The sequence below is a fragment of the Strix uralensis genome, chromosome 10 (assembly GCF_047716275.1).
Source record: "Strix uralensis isolate ZFMK-TIS-50842 chromosome 10, bStrUra1, whole genome shotgun sequence".
Lineage (NCBI taxonomy): Eukaryota > Metazoa > Chordata > Aves > Strigiformes > Strigidae > Strix > Strix uralensis.
In genome coordinates this window covers 492,958-511,667 of record NC_133981.1, presented here as the reverse complement: position 1 = coordinate 511,667, position 18,710 = coordinate 492,958, and the positions used below count along the sequence as shown (strand labels likewise).

General features: G+C 46.1%; 1 long non-coding RNA gene across 4 annotated transcripts in view; it reads right to left on the bottom strand.

Annotated features, from left to right (window-relative positions):
* Positions 1–18,710, bottom strand: part of LOC141947557 (uncharacterized) — a 62,396-nt gene that overhangs the window by 8,123 nt on the left and 35,563 nt on the right. For all 4 annotated transcript variants that reach the window (XR_012630198.1, XR_012630196.1, XR_012630197.1 and 1 more), the window contains one exon: positions 3,587–3,703. This is a non-coding gene — a long non-coding RNA (uncharacterized LOC141947557). The remainder of the gene's footprint in view (positions 1–3,586; positions 3,704–18,710) is intronic.

Here is an 18,710-nt window from a genome sequence, read left to right as displayed (position 1 = left end):
CGGGACTGGAGGTGGTACTGAGCCCTAGGGTACACTGCTGGTTGCTGGCCTCCAACTAGACACTGACCACCACCTCAGGGCCTGGCCCCTCAGTCAGTTTTCAATCCACACCACTGGCTGCTTACCCAGCCCATGCATCTACAGCACGTCTAGGAGGATCTTATGGGACACGGCGTCCAAGGCCCCACTGAAGTCTAGGCAGACAGTACCCACTGCTCTCCCCTCCTCTACCAGGCCAGTCATTTCATCCTGCAAGTTTACCAAGGCGGTCAAGCGTCACTTCCCCTCGATGAAGCCATGCTGACTACTCCTGATGATTTTCTTTCAGGTTTCCAGGATTAGCTGCTCCATCGCATTGCCAGGGATCGAGGTGAGGCTGACCAGCCTGTAATTGCCTGGGCCCTCCCCCTTGCTCTTCTTGAAGACAGGAGTGGCATTTGCTTTTCTCCAGCCTTTGGGCACTACTCTCAGTCACCATGATCGACCAAAGATTATCAGGAGTGGTCTTGCAATGATATCTGCCAGCTCCTTCAGCACTCCTGGGTGCATCCCATCAGGGCCCATGGACGGATGGTCCAGTTTGCTTAAGTGTTCCCTGACCTGATCCTCTTCCACCCAGGGTCCATCTTCCTTGCTCCAGCCTTTCCCCCGGGTCTCTGGGACCTGGGATTCCTCAAGGTCGGTCGTGCTAGTAAAGACTGAGGCAATTAGGCATTCAGTACTTGAACCTTTTCCAGGTCCTGTGTAACCAGGACCCCTGTCTCACTGAGCAATGGGCCCACGTTTTCCCTAGTCTTCCTTTTGTCTCCTATGTACTTCCAGAAGCCCTTTTTGTCTTTGACATCCCTGGCCAGATTCTTTCCATTTGGGCTTTAGCTTTCCTAACTTCATCCCTGGATGCCGGGACAATGTTTCTTTATTCCTCCCATGTTATCTGTCCTTGCTTCCAACCTCTCTGTATGCTTCCTTTTTAGGGCCAAGAATCAGCAGGAGATGCTTCAATGGGAATCTTTTCAGGTTAAATCCCAGAAGTCCAAGAATGGTTAAGAGTGCTTTGCTTTGAAATTCTCCAAGAGTGGTTCCTGATCAGGGGCTCACTTAGTCTCAGGTACATGTATGAACAACTTACACTACCCCAGACCAGAAATTATTCTAACACTGCTGTGCAGATAGAGCCATGCCCTATTACCATACCAGTGAGCCAGCTGCTTATGCTTCAGCAGTGAGTTCAAACCAAGCTCCAGGTATCACAACATTTCTGTGTTTCCGACTGAGCCGAGCATTTCATCCCACACTCGACAGTGCACAGTTATCCACAGACCCCAGCGACAGCCAGATGTGCCCAGCTACAACACTAGCAAGGAAGCAAAGAGGAGTGTTGCAAAATGTGAAGCGTTCATTGTAGAGCAATGAGACTCTCACTGTGTTGTAAGCAGACTTCCCATGAACTCTGCCAGCAAGTGCCTTGCTTCCATAGGTCCTGAAGTCAGCGGCTACCTTTGCAGAAAACATTTTCTCTAGGTACTTCTTCACTTTGTTCTTCACGGCTCACAAAGCAGAGCACAGCCTCCCAAGGAGCAGGAAAAAACACACCTTCCATTGCTGAACAGACTCTTGGCTCTGACCTCTATGTCAGAGGAGCAGGAAAAGACAGTGATGCCAAGGTTGGCTCTGAATGGTTCCTATGACTCGAAATGTTCCTAAAAGGTACAATCCATCCAGTTTCAGCACATCAGAAACACTTAATCCAACCTGGGGTATATCAGAGCAATAGCATATCCCCAGTTGCGTATTAAAGGGGTTGTAATTAGATTTTCTGGCTCCTGTGAGTAAATTGCTGCAGCTCAGCTCTTGTTGTCCAGAAATCCTAGGGAGCCTTCAATGAAATTACAGCTTGTTATAACTTGAAGGGTGCACTTTACTTTCTACATAATGGTGTAATGCAATAATATGATGAAAAATAATGTACTTTCATTTGCAAAGTGCTCCGTCTCCTCTAAGTGCTCCAATCCAGCCAAGGAAGTTAAGAAAAGCAATTAATGCAAATAGTAATAAAAATGTAGCCTTTTCCATGTGGCATTTCCAAGCAAGTCAGCCTTGTATCACTGCTCTCGAGCTAGACAAATATGATCAACCCCCTCTGCAGATGGAGATGCTGCATTAAAACACGTGATGTTGAGCTGAAGGGAAGTTTGAGCCTGTCACAAACACTGATGCCTGCGGCTCATGGATGTGCAAAGTATCATCCACTTGCCACTCACTAAAGAAGCAGGGAGGATAGCAAACAACAGCTAAGTACTTAAGAAAACTTGTGGAATTTTTTGAGAAAGTTATTCTGTGTCCTTCCCATTAGAGGATGTTGACAGAGCAATGAATTACTGGTCTACTTTCTCTGCTGCTGTGTTTCTCTGGCTTCAGTAGAATTACAACAATAAACCAACGGACTATTAGACTCAAATCACTATTGGCCCCATAGAATAAGGAGGACAGTTCACTGCTGCATTATCACTTTCTTTTCCAGATCAGTAGGAATGGGGAAGGGAGGAGAGAAAGGAATCTTCCTCTTAATGTGTGCATGCTTACCCTCTTTTCGTAATGCCGGTGAAACGCTGCTCAACTTTGTCAGACCAGTAGCTTTACAAATAGTTTCCTGAACAAGTCACCTCATTCTCTAGATAATGGTGTAATGTAACACTATGATGAAAAGTAATGCACTTTGATTTTCAAAGTATTCTGCTTCCTGTGAGCAATCAGGACCTACATTAAAGTTCCTACACTGAAAGTAAAATCTCTAATATCAATGATTAAAAATATAGATTCACTCTCTGTCTGATGCCCATCAAGCAACCATTGTAGCTATTGCAAATGAAACCACCCGTATTACTAAGTTCTGATGCTAGAATGGCAAAATCACAAGCTCTACTCATTGATTTAAAAAGTCCATTTGTTGCCCCAAAAGGGCCTGTCTGGGGCCATCTCCAGATTCAGTAACTAAGGAAAGTAAAGGCAAGACTCCCACAGATATTGATACAAACTACACAGGGACTGGGAATATGTGAGCGACCATTTCACAAGGCAAGATGTCCTGCAAATGTCCCAGACCACCTTCCCACAAGCAGAGCTCAAGCAGCATATAAGAGGGTTGGCACATTTCAGGGGATGGGGAAGGAAAGAGAAGAGCAAAACACATTTGGTACAAGGTGAGGGCTCTGCAGTGTGCAGGTAGCATTGTTTCTCTGGGGAAACAGGTGAGAAAAGCCCAGGTATTGGGCTAATAACAAGGAAGGAAGTAATACCCCATCATATGAAGCAATGAAAATGAGTAACATTCCATATCCTCTAAAACATGGAGGAAATGTATTGCTCTTGCATACTTTCAGGGAATGTTTTGCCTATAACAGTCCTGGTACCAAAAGACCAGAGGCGGTCTATGGGCTTGGACCACATCTCTTCCCGACTGTCCTTCTGGGATGAAGGCTCTGCCAGTAGCACTACGAGAAAGGGAGCCCCAGGCTTCCAACAGTACCTAGGAAAGGACAAGAGTGGTTTTTCCTGTTAATCTTTGTCTGGTTTAAAGACTCATCACCTTGGTTTTCAGTCTTCTGGAGCCATGGCAGGTATGCAGACTGGCATGCTAGGGAAGAAACGCTGGCACCTTGGCAGCTCTGTCTTCCCAGACTTCTCCTTGATGAATTCCTCATACCTGCAAGCAAGTGGCAGAAGATGAAGGAGCCTGCTCAACTGGGAATCCCCAGCTTAGCTGCTATCTGCTCTGTTCAGTCTGAAAAAAAGCAGCTGAGCATAATTAATGTTTGTGCTGTACTTCTTCCCATAGTATCCAATTACAACCTCTGCACACAGTGTGGAAGCATCCAGTTAAGTTCAAATTCTACAAAATCAGTGTAAAATACTTATAACGATATAGCACTTCCCACGCTGATGCATCCACTGTTAACTGAACTGTCTGACACCTGCCAAGGCAGGGCAGAGCGTTTCCCGAATTTCCAGGTACAGGGGGTTTGCGGCTCAGAGGACGGGGGCTCAGCACCGGCTCCCAGGGGGGAGCACGTCCGGGCCCCGCAGCTGCCCTGAGCCACACCTCGCTGCACGCCTCTGCGCTTCCTTATTTCGTGCCTTGCCGCGATCGCCGTTGATTCCTGGCGCTCTTCAGCTAGAACGAAACCCTGGACGTTTTTTCCCCTTGGTGAGGCACAGCGCCCGCAGGAGGAGTGTGAGCAGAACGAACCGACCGTGCCAAAGCTCCTTTTTTTACCCAGCAGTGCCACCTCCTGCTCCCGACCGCTCACTGCAGCTGGGCTGACAAAGGAGCCCCTCGCCCTCCCGCGCCCTGCACACCCGGCGGGGCACGGGGCGAGGGTTGGCGTGGGGTACAGCCCCCCCGCCCCGCTGGGCCCGGCAGCTCCTCCTGCCCCTCTCAGCCGGCGCTTCGCCCGCGGGAGCCGGCAGCCCGCAGCACGGGGGCCGCCCGCTCCTCGGCTGTGCCGGTACGCGGAGCCCGCCAAGCCCTGGGGCAGCTCCCGAAGGCCGTGAGCTTGGCCTGACCCGCGCAGCGCCGCTGCCCACGCAGAACCAGTTCTGCGTGCGCTCCTAAAACACGCAACGAACGCGGCGGCCCCTCCGACATTTCATGCCCACAGCGAGCGGGTGACGCCCCTACAGCCAGCGGGCGCGCGCCCCGCTCCCGGCCGCTGTGCCCTTCCAGAGCAGCGCCGCGCGGCAGGCGGCCCGCAGCAGCGCGGGGTGCGCACACCGGCGCTGCGGCGGCCCCGGGATCACCGCGCCGAATCCCCCGGGGGCCACCGGCACCGGCACCGGCCGCAAGGGGGCGGCGGCACCTCCCGCCCGGCAGGGGGCAGCAGCGCCCCGCCGCGCCGCCGCGGGCACCGCCCTGGGCGCGGGCCTGGGCCTGGGCCAGGCGCGGTAGCGGTCTCGCTGCCTCCACGGAGCGCTCCGCCGAGGCCGGAGCCGCCTCTGAGGGATCTACCAGGGGCCGCGCTCCTGGTCCAGGGCTGAAACCTGTGTTTCATATCTAGTGCCTGGGCTAGAGTTTCATATTGGTCCTTTATTGCTTACTACAGAATTGTCCCCTGGACTTGGAGTAGATGCAAGTATTATTTCCTGTAAAAAAACAAGCTATTATCTGATCTTTAGCCATTCTGGACATTTTCACCATTTTTATTTCACACAGCTTCTGCACTTTCCCTTGGTTTTGCATTTTTAACTCAAACTTTGTTGTGTTGAACTCCCATCTGAGAATCAAGAGAGAAACGGTTTAATTCTTCTGTTGTACCAAATGCCCGCACTGAGGAGGTGGTGGACTAAGGAAACCTTGAGAGCTCATGGGGGAGAGAGGGCACACAGCACAACTGTGTCAGAGCAGAGGTTACAGGGTCCCACACGGGCCAGATCTTCAGGTGGATAAATCCCAGCATCTGGCTGAGGCTGGTTAATCAAGCGGTGTGTCCCCCTAAGGCAAAGGAGTGGGCTGGCACCGTTCATGCTCCTGTCCCTAGAGTTCACACAGCTCCTCACTACATCATGACCAGTGACAATTAATCAAACGTTAACACACAACTCATTAGTCTGAACTCTTGTAAACATATCCAATAGCACGGCATCCTTCAGAGCGATTGTGTTCAGCCTTGTCTGGGACCACAGGGACTTCACTGCCTGTTTGCAGTGTCTTGTTAGCAGCTGCTCCTGCACCTGAATGCTCTCCCTGCCTCACACGTCATGTTCACATAAAGGCTATATAAGGAGCTAAGCTTGGAACACTGAATTACAGACACAGAGAAGGGTGGATTAGTGAAAATGGGGCTTTATTCAAACCATTTTAGTGCTAAGATAGATTCAGGAAACGTGGAGAGATTCAGGTCAATTAGAAATCAATAAACAAACCTGACTATTATTAATTCACAAATACATTTCGGCATCGTTTTTTCCCCACAAAGTTCTTTGCAAACTTCAGCTGAAATACGTAAGAAATTTTATCCACTAAAATGCAGCTACCACTGGGATACAGCTGAAATGTGGAAACTGCAGGCCTTTGAGTTATTCAGGCCACATGAGCTGGTTCAGGGAACAGACTGTGAAGTACAGACTTGTATAGAGCATATTCTCTTCGTTTTCAAGCGGCTGCTGGGTGTAGGCTCTGCTTTGGCTGTACTGTGTGAGCTGAATATTCACAGTCTGCCTAGAAGCACAAATCAGGCTGGGAAAAAAAATGCAAGAATGCAGGAAGTCCTTGTTTTCTGTTTGTTTTTTTCTTTTTTCTGTCTTCCATTTTAACTGTGTGTATGAGAGAGAACAAGGGAATAAGACTGGCTTGAGAACAGCGTTAAGCACACTGTGTGCCCTGAGGGGTAGAGTATCAGTGAACTGAAAGATGGTCTGAGGTGAGCAACTGATGTTGGACTTTGTGATTGAATTCAGGTTATAGAGTTCAGATGTAGATGGAAACATCTGAATTTGGGATATTTTAATCCAGAATTAAAATTACATTCTACAGATAGGAATGAGGTCACAGTACCTTGCTGTAACTCAGTTCTCTGTGTTTCCAAGTAGCAATAACAAAATTTGCTTTTGTAAAAGACAAGATCCTTATAGAAAGGCTTTAGGGAAACACCAGTGGTTGTTCCAACAGCACAAAAAAAGGCCGTGACAGTTCCATTTCTAGGCTAAATAAAGAAGTGCTCAGAATCCTCTTTTTAAAAGCTGTCCACCCCATTTTCAACCTCACTCAGTTTACAGCATCTAGGGATTCACCAAGTTTTAGAGCACTTAACAGCTTCTAGTCAGACTGCTACACAAAGGCTATGCAATATTACATAGTTAATGCCAGTGCATTAACCTAAAATTACCTTTGACATACTCCAATTCATTAACCAGTGTGGAATTAAGCTTGCAGTAAAGTAACACCATAAGAACAGAGGATGGGAACAATGTGTTGGGTCAAGCTCAATTCAAGCTCAGTTCTTGACTCACAGGTTAAGTCATGTAATATAAATCCACTTGCAATCTTTTTAGAGTATACCTTAAAATTTTTGCTCTGTGTCCATTAGTACTTCACTAGCATAGGAAGACTACTCATTTGTAATACAGCTAAGAGAACTTCTTGTAGTCTTGTTTAAATTTATTTAAAAAGCTACCATAAACCTGAACAAAGTAAGGTACACTGCTAGATCTCCAGAGGTTTCTGTTGGTGCCGCAGGGCCGGGCAGAGACGAGCTCCCATCACAGCCTGCACAAGCAGAGCTGCACAGAAGTCTGTCGTGTAGATGCTGCATCAGACTCCAATTCCTGCTTCAGTACTTGGGTGAAGCCTAGTCAAAGTGGATCAAACCCAACTGCAAAGTCTACAAAACTGGAAGGAAGACCAGGCCCTGTGGGGCCAACTCGCTTGTGTTGTGTAAAGGACCGTGAAGTGAGTCTGGCAGTGAAGTCGCAGGGTCACGCACTCTGGACACGTGTATTCGCCCTGCAGCACATACAGGTAACGGATCTCTCAGGGGGAGAGGAACAAACCACAGAAAAAGCATGTGCTCACTGAACAACCAGCGTAGGACAGACCTCCTTGGCCTCTTTGGGGAACGCCCCTGCCTGCCCATACTCAGAGCCTTACACTTCCCCTGCATCCAGTGTAGCGCTCCACACCTTACACCCTATCGCTTGAAGGGGGCTCAACAAGATCAAATCTAAGTCGAAAGCACTCAACAGAAATTATCTGTACAGGTCAGCACAAATGGGTCAATAAGAACAGGTTATATTACACCAACTCCCATTGCTTTTAAGCTTTGCTGGTGTGTATGGCCTGATTTGAAATTCTCATGTCATTGAGCTCAATGCCCCTAATGCAAAGCAGCTACATCCTTGCACGTTCTGTTTATTATTTGCCCATCGCAGATGAGCCGCAGCCTCTGAACTGCTTACACATGGCTCATAAACAGCACAAGTTTGATGAAGTGGGAAATCAAATCTTGTAACTTTACTGTTACAAGTAGGTTTTTCTATTCTAAAAATATGGGATCCGAGTATCCCATCCAGGCAGTCAAAACATGAAGAGGCTGTCTGAAACTCTAGGAGGCATAAGATTTTAAAAACTAGGTAATTAAGTTGCTTTTAATTACCCAGGTAATCCTTATCAATGTGTTACTCCCAGCCTCTCTAAGTTACTGTTCATTGTCACTGTTTGTGGTCTAACATTATCTTGCACTCCTCCAGTAAACCTCCTGCTAATTTAGTATTTCCCCCACTTTTCAAATATTTGCCTTATGCAAATTAGAAAGGGCACATTATTTGGCATTTTTGTTTTGTATCTCAATCCACTTTCTGCTTAGACCCAAATTCCTTTCCATATGATCCTTTCGAGCACAGGAAGAAAACCAGAAGATGAACATAGTAATTGGAAATGTAACAGCAAGAGACTAGCCTGTGTGGGTGACTAGAATGTGGTTTTAATTTCGATACGTGCCCAGCTTATATAGGCAGGGAAAATTATGAGTCTTAACAGCTCTCTAAGCAGTCATACCATTATTACAGCCACAGAATGGCCAGGTATACCCTATGTTACACATTAGATGCAAGAACCATCAGCTTGTAACGGCCATGGCATTGTAACAACAATTACAGAACCTGAATCAAAGATGAAGAAGGTGTATTTTATGCAGGAAGAAAAAAAAAGGGATCACAACAATCCCATTAGACTTTATATTCTATGGTTGAATTTATAAGAAGGACGTTTTACCCTAGATTTGTAGAGTAACTATGGAATAGATGTAAGGAAATATAATTAAAAATGTTGATGTAATAGAGCAAAGCACAAAACAGGACAAAAGCATTCTGTAACTACAATTCTGCCCCCACTGTATGATGAAATAGGGTTTTGAGCTAGTCATAAAAAATACTGGATAAAATTAAGTGCAGACCAAGCTGGTTCTTTCAAACTGCCTTGAACTGTAGTAAATCTTAGTTCTACATTCAAACGTAGTAATGTCTTCCCTATTGCCTTATCTGAGTTAAGCTTGACTCTGGGAAAACTAGAACCTCCAGCACATTTTGTTTCCTGTCTCTAACAGTTTTTCACCTGGGGACAGAACATGACTTGATTTCTGGGGCAATCCTATGAGCTACATATCTCAGGGCCCACAGCAGATGTGACCGACACTTTGGAAAACATAAAATATTCAAATATTTTTGTATCAACATTAGAAAAACAAAAATGCCTAATAGGTCGGGTATGAAGTACCTCCTGTAGGGACCAACATCATTATGGAACTGTTAAAGAGCAGTCCCAGGTGCTACTGCACTGGGACAGTTTGCCTTTACTTAATTCAAGAGAAAAGAAAACACTCAGATGGGATAGAAAGCAGCAGTCTGATGTAGGAAAGGGGTTGTGGGATTGTGTCACTGAGGGAGTATCTGACAAAAATCCAACATACCTGAGCTCTGTGTGAATCCCCACCCCATGGAAAAGTGAGGAAGGCTTGCAGGGAAGCTGTCAATTGCTTTATGGCAGGCTTTGTCAGTCTTTGACAGCTGGCTGACTCCTACCTAGTCTTGTCACTCTTCCTGGGAAGAGCTGCCCGCACCAAACTGACACTATCTCTAGTGAGATGGTACCGAGCAACAGGAGATTGCCATAATGGTTCATTCTGGAGGATGACAAACACACACTCTGCCCTTGCCATTTTATTTCACAGAACTGGGTCAGAGCTTAAGGAGCATACTGCAGTTCCAGTGCCAGCTCTCTGCAGGCAGGATTATCGTGCCAGAGACCTGTTCCCTTAAGTCTGCTCTGAGCACCTGGGCAGACTGGAGAGTAGGCAGAAAACTGCCTATAATGAGGTGCTTCTGCTACCTTGTCTGCCACAGTCCAGCCTACAGAATAAGAAAGCCGATGAATGCTGTGAGAACAAGCATGTAGGCAGGGGAAATATATTTAGAACAATAGCTGTTTGGGTGTAAGTTGAATGGGTGACTGTGCTGTGTGTTTCCTTAGCAGATTGTCACTGTTATTTCCATTCTCTGAAGTTAAACTTTACTCCTCCCCAAAGAATTACAGAAGCAACTAGGTATAGTTGTGTTTGAGATCCTGAGGTGGAAGTGATGGACACCAAAAAACTGCAGGCATTAAACCAATGCAGACAAACAATCCAGGATGCAGCCTTCTTATTCACCGGTGCTCACATACCATCAGACAAAGCGCTGGCAGATCAAATTCTACCAGACATCCTTCCCTCAGAACAAAACCTTATTGTGGCCTATTTCTTTCAGGCTCCAAGCTATGATCTAAGAATGCAGCTTTTCTTTCAAGTGATGATGACTAAGAGAGTATGGGGCAGGATGCATTTTTCAATTTTATTTATAATACTTTCTATAAAGTTTTTTTCTGTGCTACCGTTACAGACTTACACGTTTACACTTCTAGGGCAGCTCCAAATATTTCTTAGTCTCCAGGTGTGTAAGTGTGATAAAACCACTGAAGCTGCTGGGAGGCATCAGCAGTTATCTAATACAAACTTTCATGGGAATGTAGTTATACTAGATCTAACAGAAATTTATAGCAAATATAGTTGGTTTCTCTAGAACCACATCTAAACAAGAGATAAGATTTGTATCACCACAGTAGTATAAAAATAAAAAGAAGAAACCACACCCCTAAGAACCCTGAGAACCCCAAAGAAAACCCACACCTGTGTTTGACAATTTTTGAATATCCAAGGTTTGTGCACAACAAACATGCAACTGGCCTCATCTATCAGAAAGATTCAGAAATAATTTCAGGTTAGCACATGTCTAATTCTCTGGGTAAGTTGGTGACAGAGCACCACTGTTTTGCAACTGCAGCTTTAAAATTGTCTTACTGCTCAGATCTCTTCTCATCCCTAAGCAGCATGTTTTATAATAGGAGAAGGCAGGAAAAGGGTAAAAAGAGTAAAAGCTTTACTGAGTGACTGTCAGGGAGCAGCAAGGGCTGGCTGCTTACTGAAGGATGGAGAGCCAGGAGCCGAACACAGTAACACAGTTGTCAGGACAGAGGCCTCCAAAGGCCAGGGCCCTCCCCTCAGTACTGAGCAAGATGAACAGGAGAGGCCCAGAGGTTGTGGCCAGGTCCTACCAAGAGTCCAGATCACCAGACAAATTTGTAGTGATGAGGCAGGTCCAAGGTCAAGCTAGGAAGATTTTAACTTACAGTGAGGGATGACATTAGAGTCAGGCCAATAATCAAAGAAAAGATGGGAAAAAAGCATAATAGCTGTAAGAAAGAAAAGAAGAAAGTGAGTGGGACAAAGGGGAGACACAGCAGCCCTAGGCCAAGCTGCTGGGTTATCCTGGTACCACAGCTGGAAGATCAGGAGAATGGAGGAAGACTTGGGAGAGTAGCTGGTGGCAGAGGGGTTCTTGGATTTGCATCAGGGTCTGCTCTCAGATTTGGATTCAGGGCTGTTCTCAGAGGACAGGAAGAGCTGAAGCAGGAAGGACACCAAGAACATGAGCAGGGGGAGGTGTTGACCTGAAGCTCCCTGACACACCATGAGGCTGGGCACGCAGATTCTTCCATTATCCCCACAAGCTGGGAACACTGAGGGCTAAACTCTTCTCCAAAACGCATCCTACAGCAACAGTGGCAGAAAAGATCAAGGAAATTCGGCAGAGAAACAGGCTGCAAAAGCAATTGCTTTGAATATAACTGAAAGGTTTCAGCAGGATCCTGAGTGCACTAATAGGCCTTAATGGCCCTGAACAGCCTCATCTGCAGCTTCCACGCATATCCCTGCACACAGGCCCAGAAGCCCTGGTTCGGCTCCTGCTTGGGCCTCCAGCCCCTGCCTGAGTTACACTGAAAGGGTACTAGTTTCTCACTCTTTCATAGCTTTGCCCCACTGATATGGATCCTGACCATGGATTGACTTCTCAGCTTCACCTTGTCACTGTGGATCTGCCTGGCAGTCACTGGGCTGTGTCCAACCCTGGTTACTGTCACAGGACCTGACCCCGACCCTGAGCTGTGGATTGACTTCCTGCCTTGACTTTATCCCCACAAACTGCCCAGATGATCTGGTTCACGCTGGCTGCCGTCCTCAGGCCTGTCCTGCTTGCTGCACTGGGGTCCTGCAGTGTGAGCTCTGGTCAGTGAGGCCCCTACCCCGCTGGCCTCGCTGCCACCCACCTCCCCGTTCTCCATCCTGCGGTGAGCCCCCAGCCTCGCTGCTCCCTCACAGGTTTGCTCTGAGCCTCTGGATGAAAAGGGGACCTTGGATATTTATCCCTGTTTCTGCTCAAAGACAGCTTCATGACAAGCATCCTATGGGCATTATGCCTGACTTAATGTGACATCAAGAGGAAACCTTCCAGTCTCAATGTGTGGGACAGTGTAAGGTTAATACTGACATTTGTTACAAGTGCTGTACATCCAAGGCTTCGTGTCGCATCCTGGCTGAGACCATAATGAGTGTGAAGTGGCTGACAGCATTCTCGCCACCACAGCAAATCGTTTCACTGGGCTCCTGATGAACAGCGGGTGATGCAGAGGTGCTGAGACACGACAGGAAGACACAGCAGGAGGCCATGAAAGACATTATCGATCCAGTCACTGGAATGAGATGTCCCAGAATAATTACAATCAACCACAGGGTTTACTTACTCAGGAACAAGGGATCAATATTCAGACAGACAGCTTGGGAGGAATGATTTTGTGGCATAATGAGTTTCTCTCTTTGTGACAATGAGTGCTAAACTCCCAGTTCTCATACACTGGGAGAGAAAAAACATGTTTCCACTTTTCAATGTAAGTAAAACTTACCAGGTTTGCCATCTTATTGAGGATGCATGCAGAAAATGAAGTCTGTGGAGGAGACAAAATGGATTCAAGCAGGGGAGCACAGTGTACTTAGCTGCTTTTCTCAGAAACTCAGTGCTTTCAGGCTTCACAAGGGAAGTACAAAGCACATGTGTACTCCCCCAGCTCAATTTACTGGTAAGAACCTTTGTGAGAACAAAATTGAATGTTCTTACAAGAAGGAGTCCACTGTACAGGGAGCACTTCAGGAGAAATGCTGGAAGGAAGGACAACAATAATGACGAGGTTGCAAATTTTAAAGACTAAATTGAGTAGTGTAAGATTACCTATTTAATGGGACATCCTGAGAAATTTAGGTTCATCAGGCCTTTTGTCTTAGATCCATGTATGCAATAAGAAATGAGAAAATGCAAACACCGATACAAGCCAAAAGCAGCAATAAAACCTGTATTTTCTATTTGTGCTGGGGGAGATCAAGTGTTATTAAATAAAATAACTCTTCTTCAATATAATTGTTTCTCTCTATCAGCTCAGTATGTAAGTGGCAAAGAGGGATTTTGACTGAAGGGGATTGCTGTTTGACATTAATCCACTCTGTCAATGAGCTCCTACAGGATCTTGAGCAAGGCTTGCGAGACATTTGCACGTGCCAGCCGCCACTGCAGAGTGCATTCAAAGCCTGATAAAGTGGCGTGTGTGCTGGGCTGCTTGAGGTGAAGTAGGAATTAACACATGCATGGCACAGTTGGAACTGCTGCTCACTCCTCCAAAAACCATTCTTACCAAAGCGCATTCTGAGCAGCCGCAAGTCTCACTAGGCCAGAAGCTGATCTCAATTATACCCGTACAGGCTCTGAGAAATAACTTATCTGACTGTAAGACCTACTGGAAGTTCATCTAACTGAAGAAGAGACCTAATAAAATCACTCAAGTCAACAGAACCAGCTCCAGCTATCCCACGGGGAGAGCTGGGAAAAGGGACAGGAAGGCTCCAGGGGGAACTGCTGAAAACAGAAGTAGTGTGCTGGCCAATACTGAAACTACTCCCTTGGCAATGGAACTACATCGCAGTTAGGGCTGGGCAAAAATTAGGATTACTTCTGGAAAGGGCAAGGATGCCTTTTTTTCATTTAGGCAAGGGTCTGGAGACCAGAGCAGTGGGTTGAGGTTAACCCCACTAGAAAGTGCCGAGTGATGGTAGTGAGCTAGCATGACAACTATGAAGTTATAAAATGGTTCTGCATTTGTAAAAAATTATTTCTTCTGTTGCGGTTTACAACTAGTAAAATTAACTAGGGAGACAATTTGTGAGAGCACTCAGAACCCAACCCTGCCCTTCCTCATCAGCCTGTACTTGTAGTCATGAATGCTCAGAGAAGAGAGACACAAAGGTGTTTTATTTGGGGATATAGCATTTCACCAGCTTTCTTCAAGACCTTCCGCCCCCACAAAAAAAGTGAAGTAAATATGCCTCAAGCTTCCTGATGCTGCAGCTTTGCTCAGCAAACATCTCATTTTCTGTAATGAAATGAGTATACACCTACTTGGAGTCCAAGATTAAAACTATCATTTACTCAAGTGCTATGTAGTGCAGGCACCTTCTGCACATAGTTGAAGATGCTTTAAGAAATCAAAGCAGCAAGTACACAAAGAAATAGTGAATACAGAACATGAATTACCTGTATAGCCCACACCACACAGGCATTCTAATGTTTATTGCTTTGTTTTACAAAGATAGCTAAAATTTGTCATGCTCCATACAACAAGCTTTTTCTCTCACTGACTTGGTCAGACACAGAGAAGATGACATAAAAGATTTTTCTGGTCTCACAAACAAGATGCCAACAAAGAAGTTTGTTTTACATGAGGCACTGCTGGATCAATAGGTGAAAGGCTGAAAGGAAATGTAACCTACCAAGGAATAAAGATGCATTTTGCAGGAACAATGTGTTGTCATTAGGTTTAATTCGACAAATGGTGGTGTGATCTTAAAAGCCTCAGGTGATCATATTCCCTTGAGTGCGTTATCCAATTAGGGGAAAGGTGCATTAGATACGCCTTCCTTTGTTGTACTGCTGAAGTGGAGAGCAGGTGTGAGAAAACAAACAAGTTTGTAATCCCTGCTTTGCAAATCAATTCTTAATCACTCTGGCTCTTATTTCCATACCAGATTTAAATTTTTGATATTTATGAGAGCAACTTGGCAGCTCCCCTTTCATGGCTCAGATGAGTAGTAGCATTTTCATAGAATCACAGGATGGTTTGGGCTGGAAGGGACCTTAAAGCCCATCCAGTCCCACTCCCTGCCATGGCCAGGAACATCTTCCACTAGCCCAGGTTGCCCAAAGCCCCATCCAACCTGGCCTTGAACCCTTCCAGGGAGGGGGCAGCCACAGCTTCTCTGGGCAACCTGTGCCAGGGCCTCACCACCCTCACAGGGAGGAATTTCTCCCTTAGATCTCATCTAAATCTCCCCTCTGTCAGTTTAAAACCACTCCCCCTCGTCCTATCCCTACACCCCTGATCAAGAGTCCCTCCCCCCTTTCCTGTAGCCCCTTTCAGTCCTGGGAGGCTGCTCTAAGGTCTCCCCAGAGCCTTTTCTTCCCCAGCTGAACCCCCCCCAACTCTCTCAGCCTGTCTTCACAGGGGAGGGGCTCCAGCCCCCCGAGCATCTTCGTGGCCTCCTCTGGTCCCTCCCGAGCAGGTCTGTGTCCTTCTGATGTTGGTGCCCCCAGAGCTGGACCCAGCACTGCAGGGAGTCTCCCAAGAGCAGAGCAGAGGGGGAGAATCCCTGCCTCGCCCTGCTGCCCACACTTCTCTGGATGCAGCCCAAGATACTGTTGGCTTTCTGGGCTGCGAGCACACGTTGCTGGCTCATGGTCAGTTTTCCATCCGCTAACACCCCCAAGTCCTCCCAGTGCTGTAACCCCATCATAGAAGGCCACCAAATCCATCAGGCACGATTTTCCCTCAGTGAAGCCATGTTGGCTGTCACCAGGCACCTCCTTATTTCCCGTGTGCCCCAGCACAGTTTCCAGGAGGAACCGCTCCTTGATCTTGCTGGGCACAGAGGTGAGACTGACTGGCCTGTAGTTCCCCGGGTCCTCTTTATTTCCCTTTTTTAAAATGGGGATTATGTTTCTCCTCTTCCAGTCAGGCTCCTTCCATTTTAGGCTTTTAATTCCTAATACAAGTGCATATGGTTTTTTTCAGGTCAGAACCAGTAGCTGTAATGAGACACCCAAGCAAAATAAGATTGGATGAAGCCCTGCTGAAAATGCGAGACACACAGTGTAAGTGGATAGCTTACAGTTCCACCATTTCCTGTTTCACTGTGTGAGTATACAAGTACTGTAAGAGTAAGACTTTGATATATAAAGCCCAACTTACATCTTCCATTCCTGTTAAGAAGTCACTTGTCTTCCTGTACTACTTCACTACAACTAGCATAGGATAACACTGGAAGAGAGAAGCCTTCTGTCAGGATATTCATGGCATGTTCACCTTTGAAATATGCTCAGTTTTAGGGACCACAGTCTGCTTACCTGGCTAGATATGGTCCAAGAGACATCTGCTTCAACGGATGTTCCAGGGAGGCCAAAGGGTAGGAGGATGGGCACTGGGATGAGGAGGAGTTTTTAGTAAGTCTATTGACTAGAGAATTCCATGTTAGTGGGAAGGAAATGTATGTTCTCATGTATTACCACTATGGCTGCTTTCATTTCTCTCTTGTAGGACATTTTTGTTGAAGAGCATTAATGTTTCTGAACAGAGTAAATAAAGTACACCAGCACATCTTCTGCAATGCTGGAGGCAAGGGATGGGATTTGATGGACCACTGGTCTAAGACAGTACTGTGTGACAAACTGCGTGCTATGAGGTGCTAAGATTGCCAGTGGCATCCCTACAAATTATTTTGTAATCTCCCTACACACAAGTGAATTCCTAAACCCACTGTTCTCTGCTCAACAATTATCAACAGCAGTACACATTAACAGTTTGATTAATAAGGGAACTTTTAATTAAAACCTAAAAGAAACAGGCATATGACCCACTGGAGAAGAAAGTGAAAAGTACTGTTTTATTGCTTAGTGGTAGATTTCACATAACAAAGTTACTGCAAAGCTGACATTTTCCCTTCTGTGTCCAAGAGCCACGACTGAGAGAATAAGCTGGTAAACTAGCACATAAATTAGACACAAACAAAGATCACAGCTACCCCTGGGAGAGAAATTAAGCTTGTATAAAGCATTACAGCTAACATTTTCTGAGTGATTCTGTTTCACACGTTGGTACAGCACCGTGCACGGGACCACGGCTACTGCACATAAATAACAGTGTGGCACGTGACAGTGCAGTCAGTCAGTCTTGGTCATCACTGCCAAAACACAACAGGCCACACCATGTGTCCTCCTGTGGCTGGCTGGTGACTTCCAGGGAGCTATGCCAATGTTAGGAAAGGCTAAAAGTCAACCAGTTCACCCAAAAACCACAATGAAGATCCCTCCTCATGTTGTGCCAGGCTCTTAAGATCCCAGGAACATCCCCAAAAGCAATGTGAATAGTTCTTTGGAATTGTCAGTGTAGAAGTAGTTGGGATACAGCAGTGACTTATCACAAATAATTTCTCCCTATTGTAATCACCGTGTTTAGGGATTTAGGCTGCTTCTTTTGTCTAGCTTCTGTAAGATACAAACTATGCAAAAACCTTTCTGCTCTCAGAAATTCTTTGTTTAAACCCTACAGTTGCAAATTGGGTGTTGTTATCAAAGCAGAAAGAGCAGTGCATGAAGAGAATTTAGATTTTCTTCTGATAAAACAATTACTGAAAAACCAGTGCTCAGGTAATTGATGTGATGTTTTCAGATGCCTGGTACAACAGCTTTGAGAGGGAGTTTATCAGCTCTGAAGAAGCAGCTCCCAGACCAATCTAAGGGAAGAAAAAGCAAAGGCATTGCAGTTTGAAAGGTAACTGTCTCCTTCCAGTATGGAGTTCTGGCTCAGCAGTCACTGGCCCTGCTTGGTTATCACACTGTCTGGGGATGGGGAGGAAGAGAGAGCAGGCAGAACTCTGGCTACAACCTGCCTGCAGGTGCTGTGACCCATGACAAAGAGAGAAACAGAAAAGGTATTTCCTTCTGCCAACAAACACCTAAAGGCTGTCTGAGATGTGCTCCCAACACGTCCGTTTCATTCTGTCTTCCCCTCCCTAGCTCAGGGGTGAAGTGCTTGGCAGGGTGGGCCCACGCTGTCACAGTGTCTGGGTTGGGGTACAAACTGTAATTATTACCTGGGGTAGTGCTATCATTAACAAGTGCAACATTTTCTCATTTGTGCAGAAATATGTATCTAAATTAAATGCAGATCTACTAATGAGACAATAATATTTACTACTCACTTCACTACCTTGTCATAGTTAAGCATAACTGAGTTGTGTTCCAATTCTACCTGGAAGCACCCTGTGAAGAACAATGTCACAGAGCGGCCCCAGAAGCCCTGGAATTCTCTCTGGTAAGCGGTAATTAAATAAATGTTTGGGATCTTTTCTAAATAAGCAGATAACAATAGCCCCTGACCTTGATACAATAAGCAAAGATCAACAGCAGAGTTTGCTGCAATCCTGGAATTACCTGCACTGAGAAGCAGGTCTTATTACATCAGGATGAAGGCAGAGTAAGTATTTCAGTCTTTGTCCTGGCAATGTCTAGCCCTGTGCCGAGACATTCTGACCCTTCTTGATCCAGCTGATCTGTACGCAGAATTAAATCCACTGGGGCTGAGCAGTCCCTACAATCTATGCAAACAAGAATATGGTATGGATAGGAAGAAAGAGGAATGAGACTGTCTTTTTCAGTGATTACTTGCAATTAGATCTGATTGTGTTTAACAG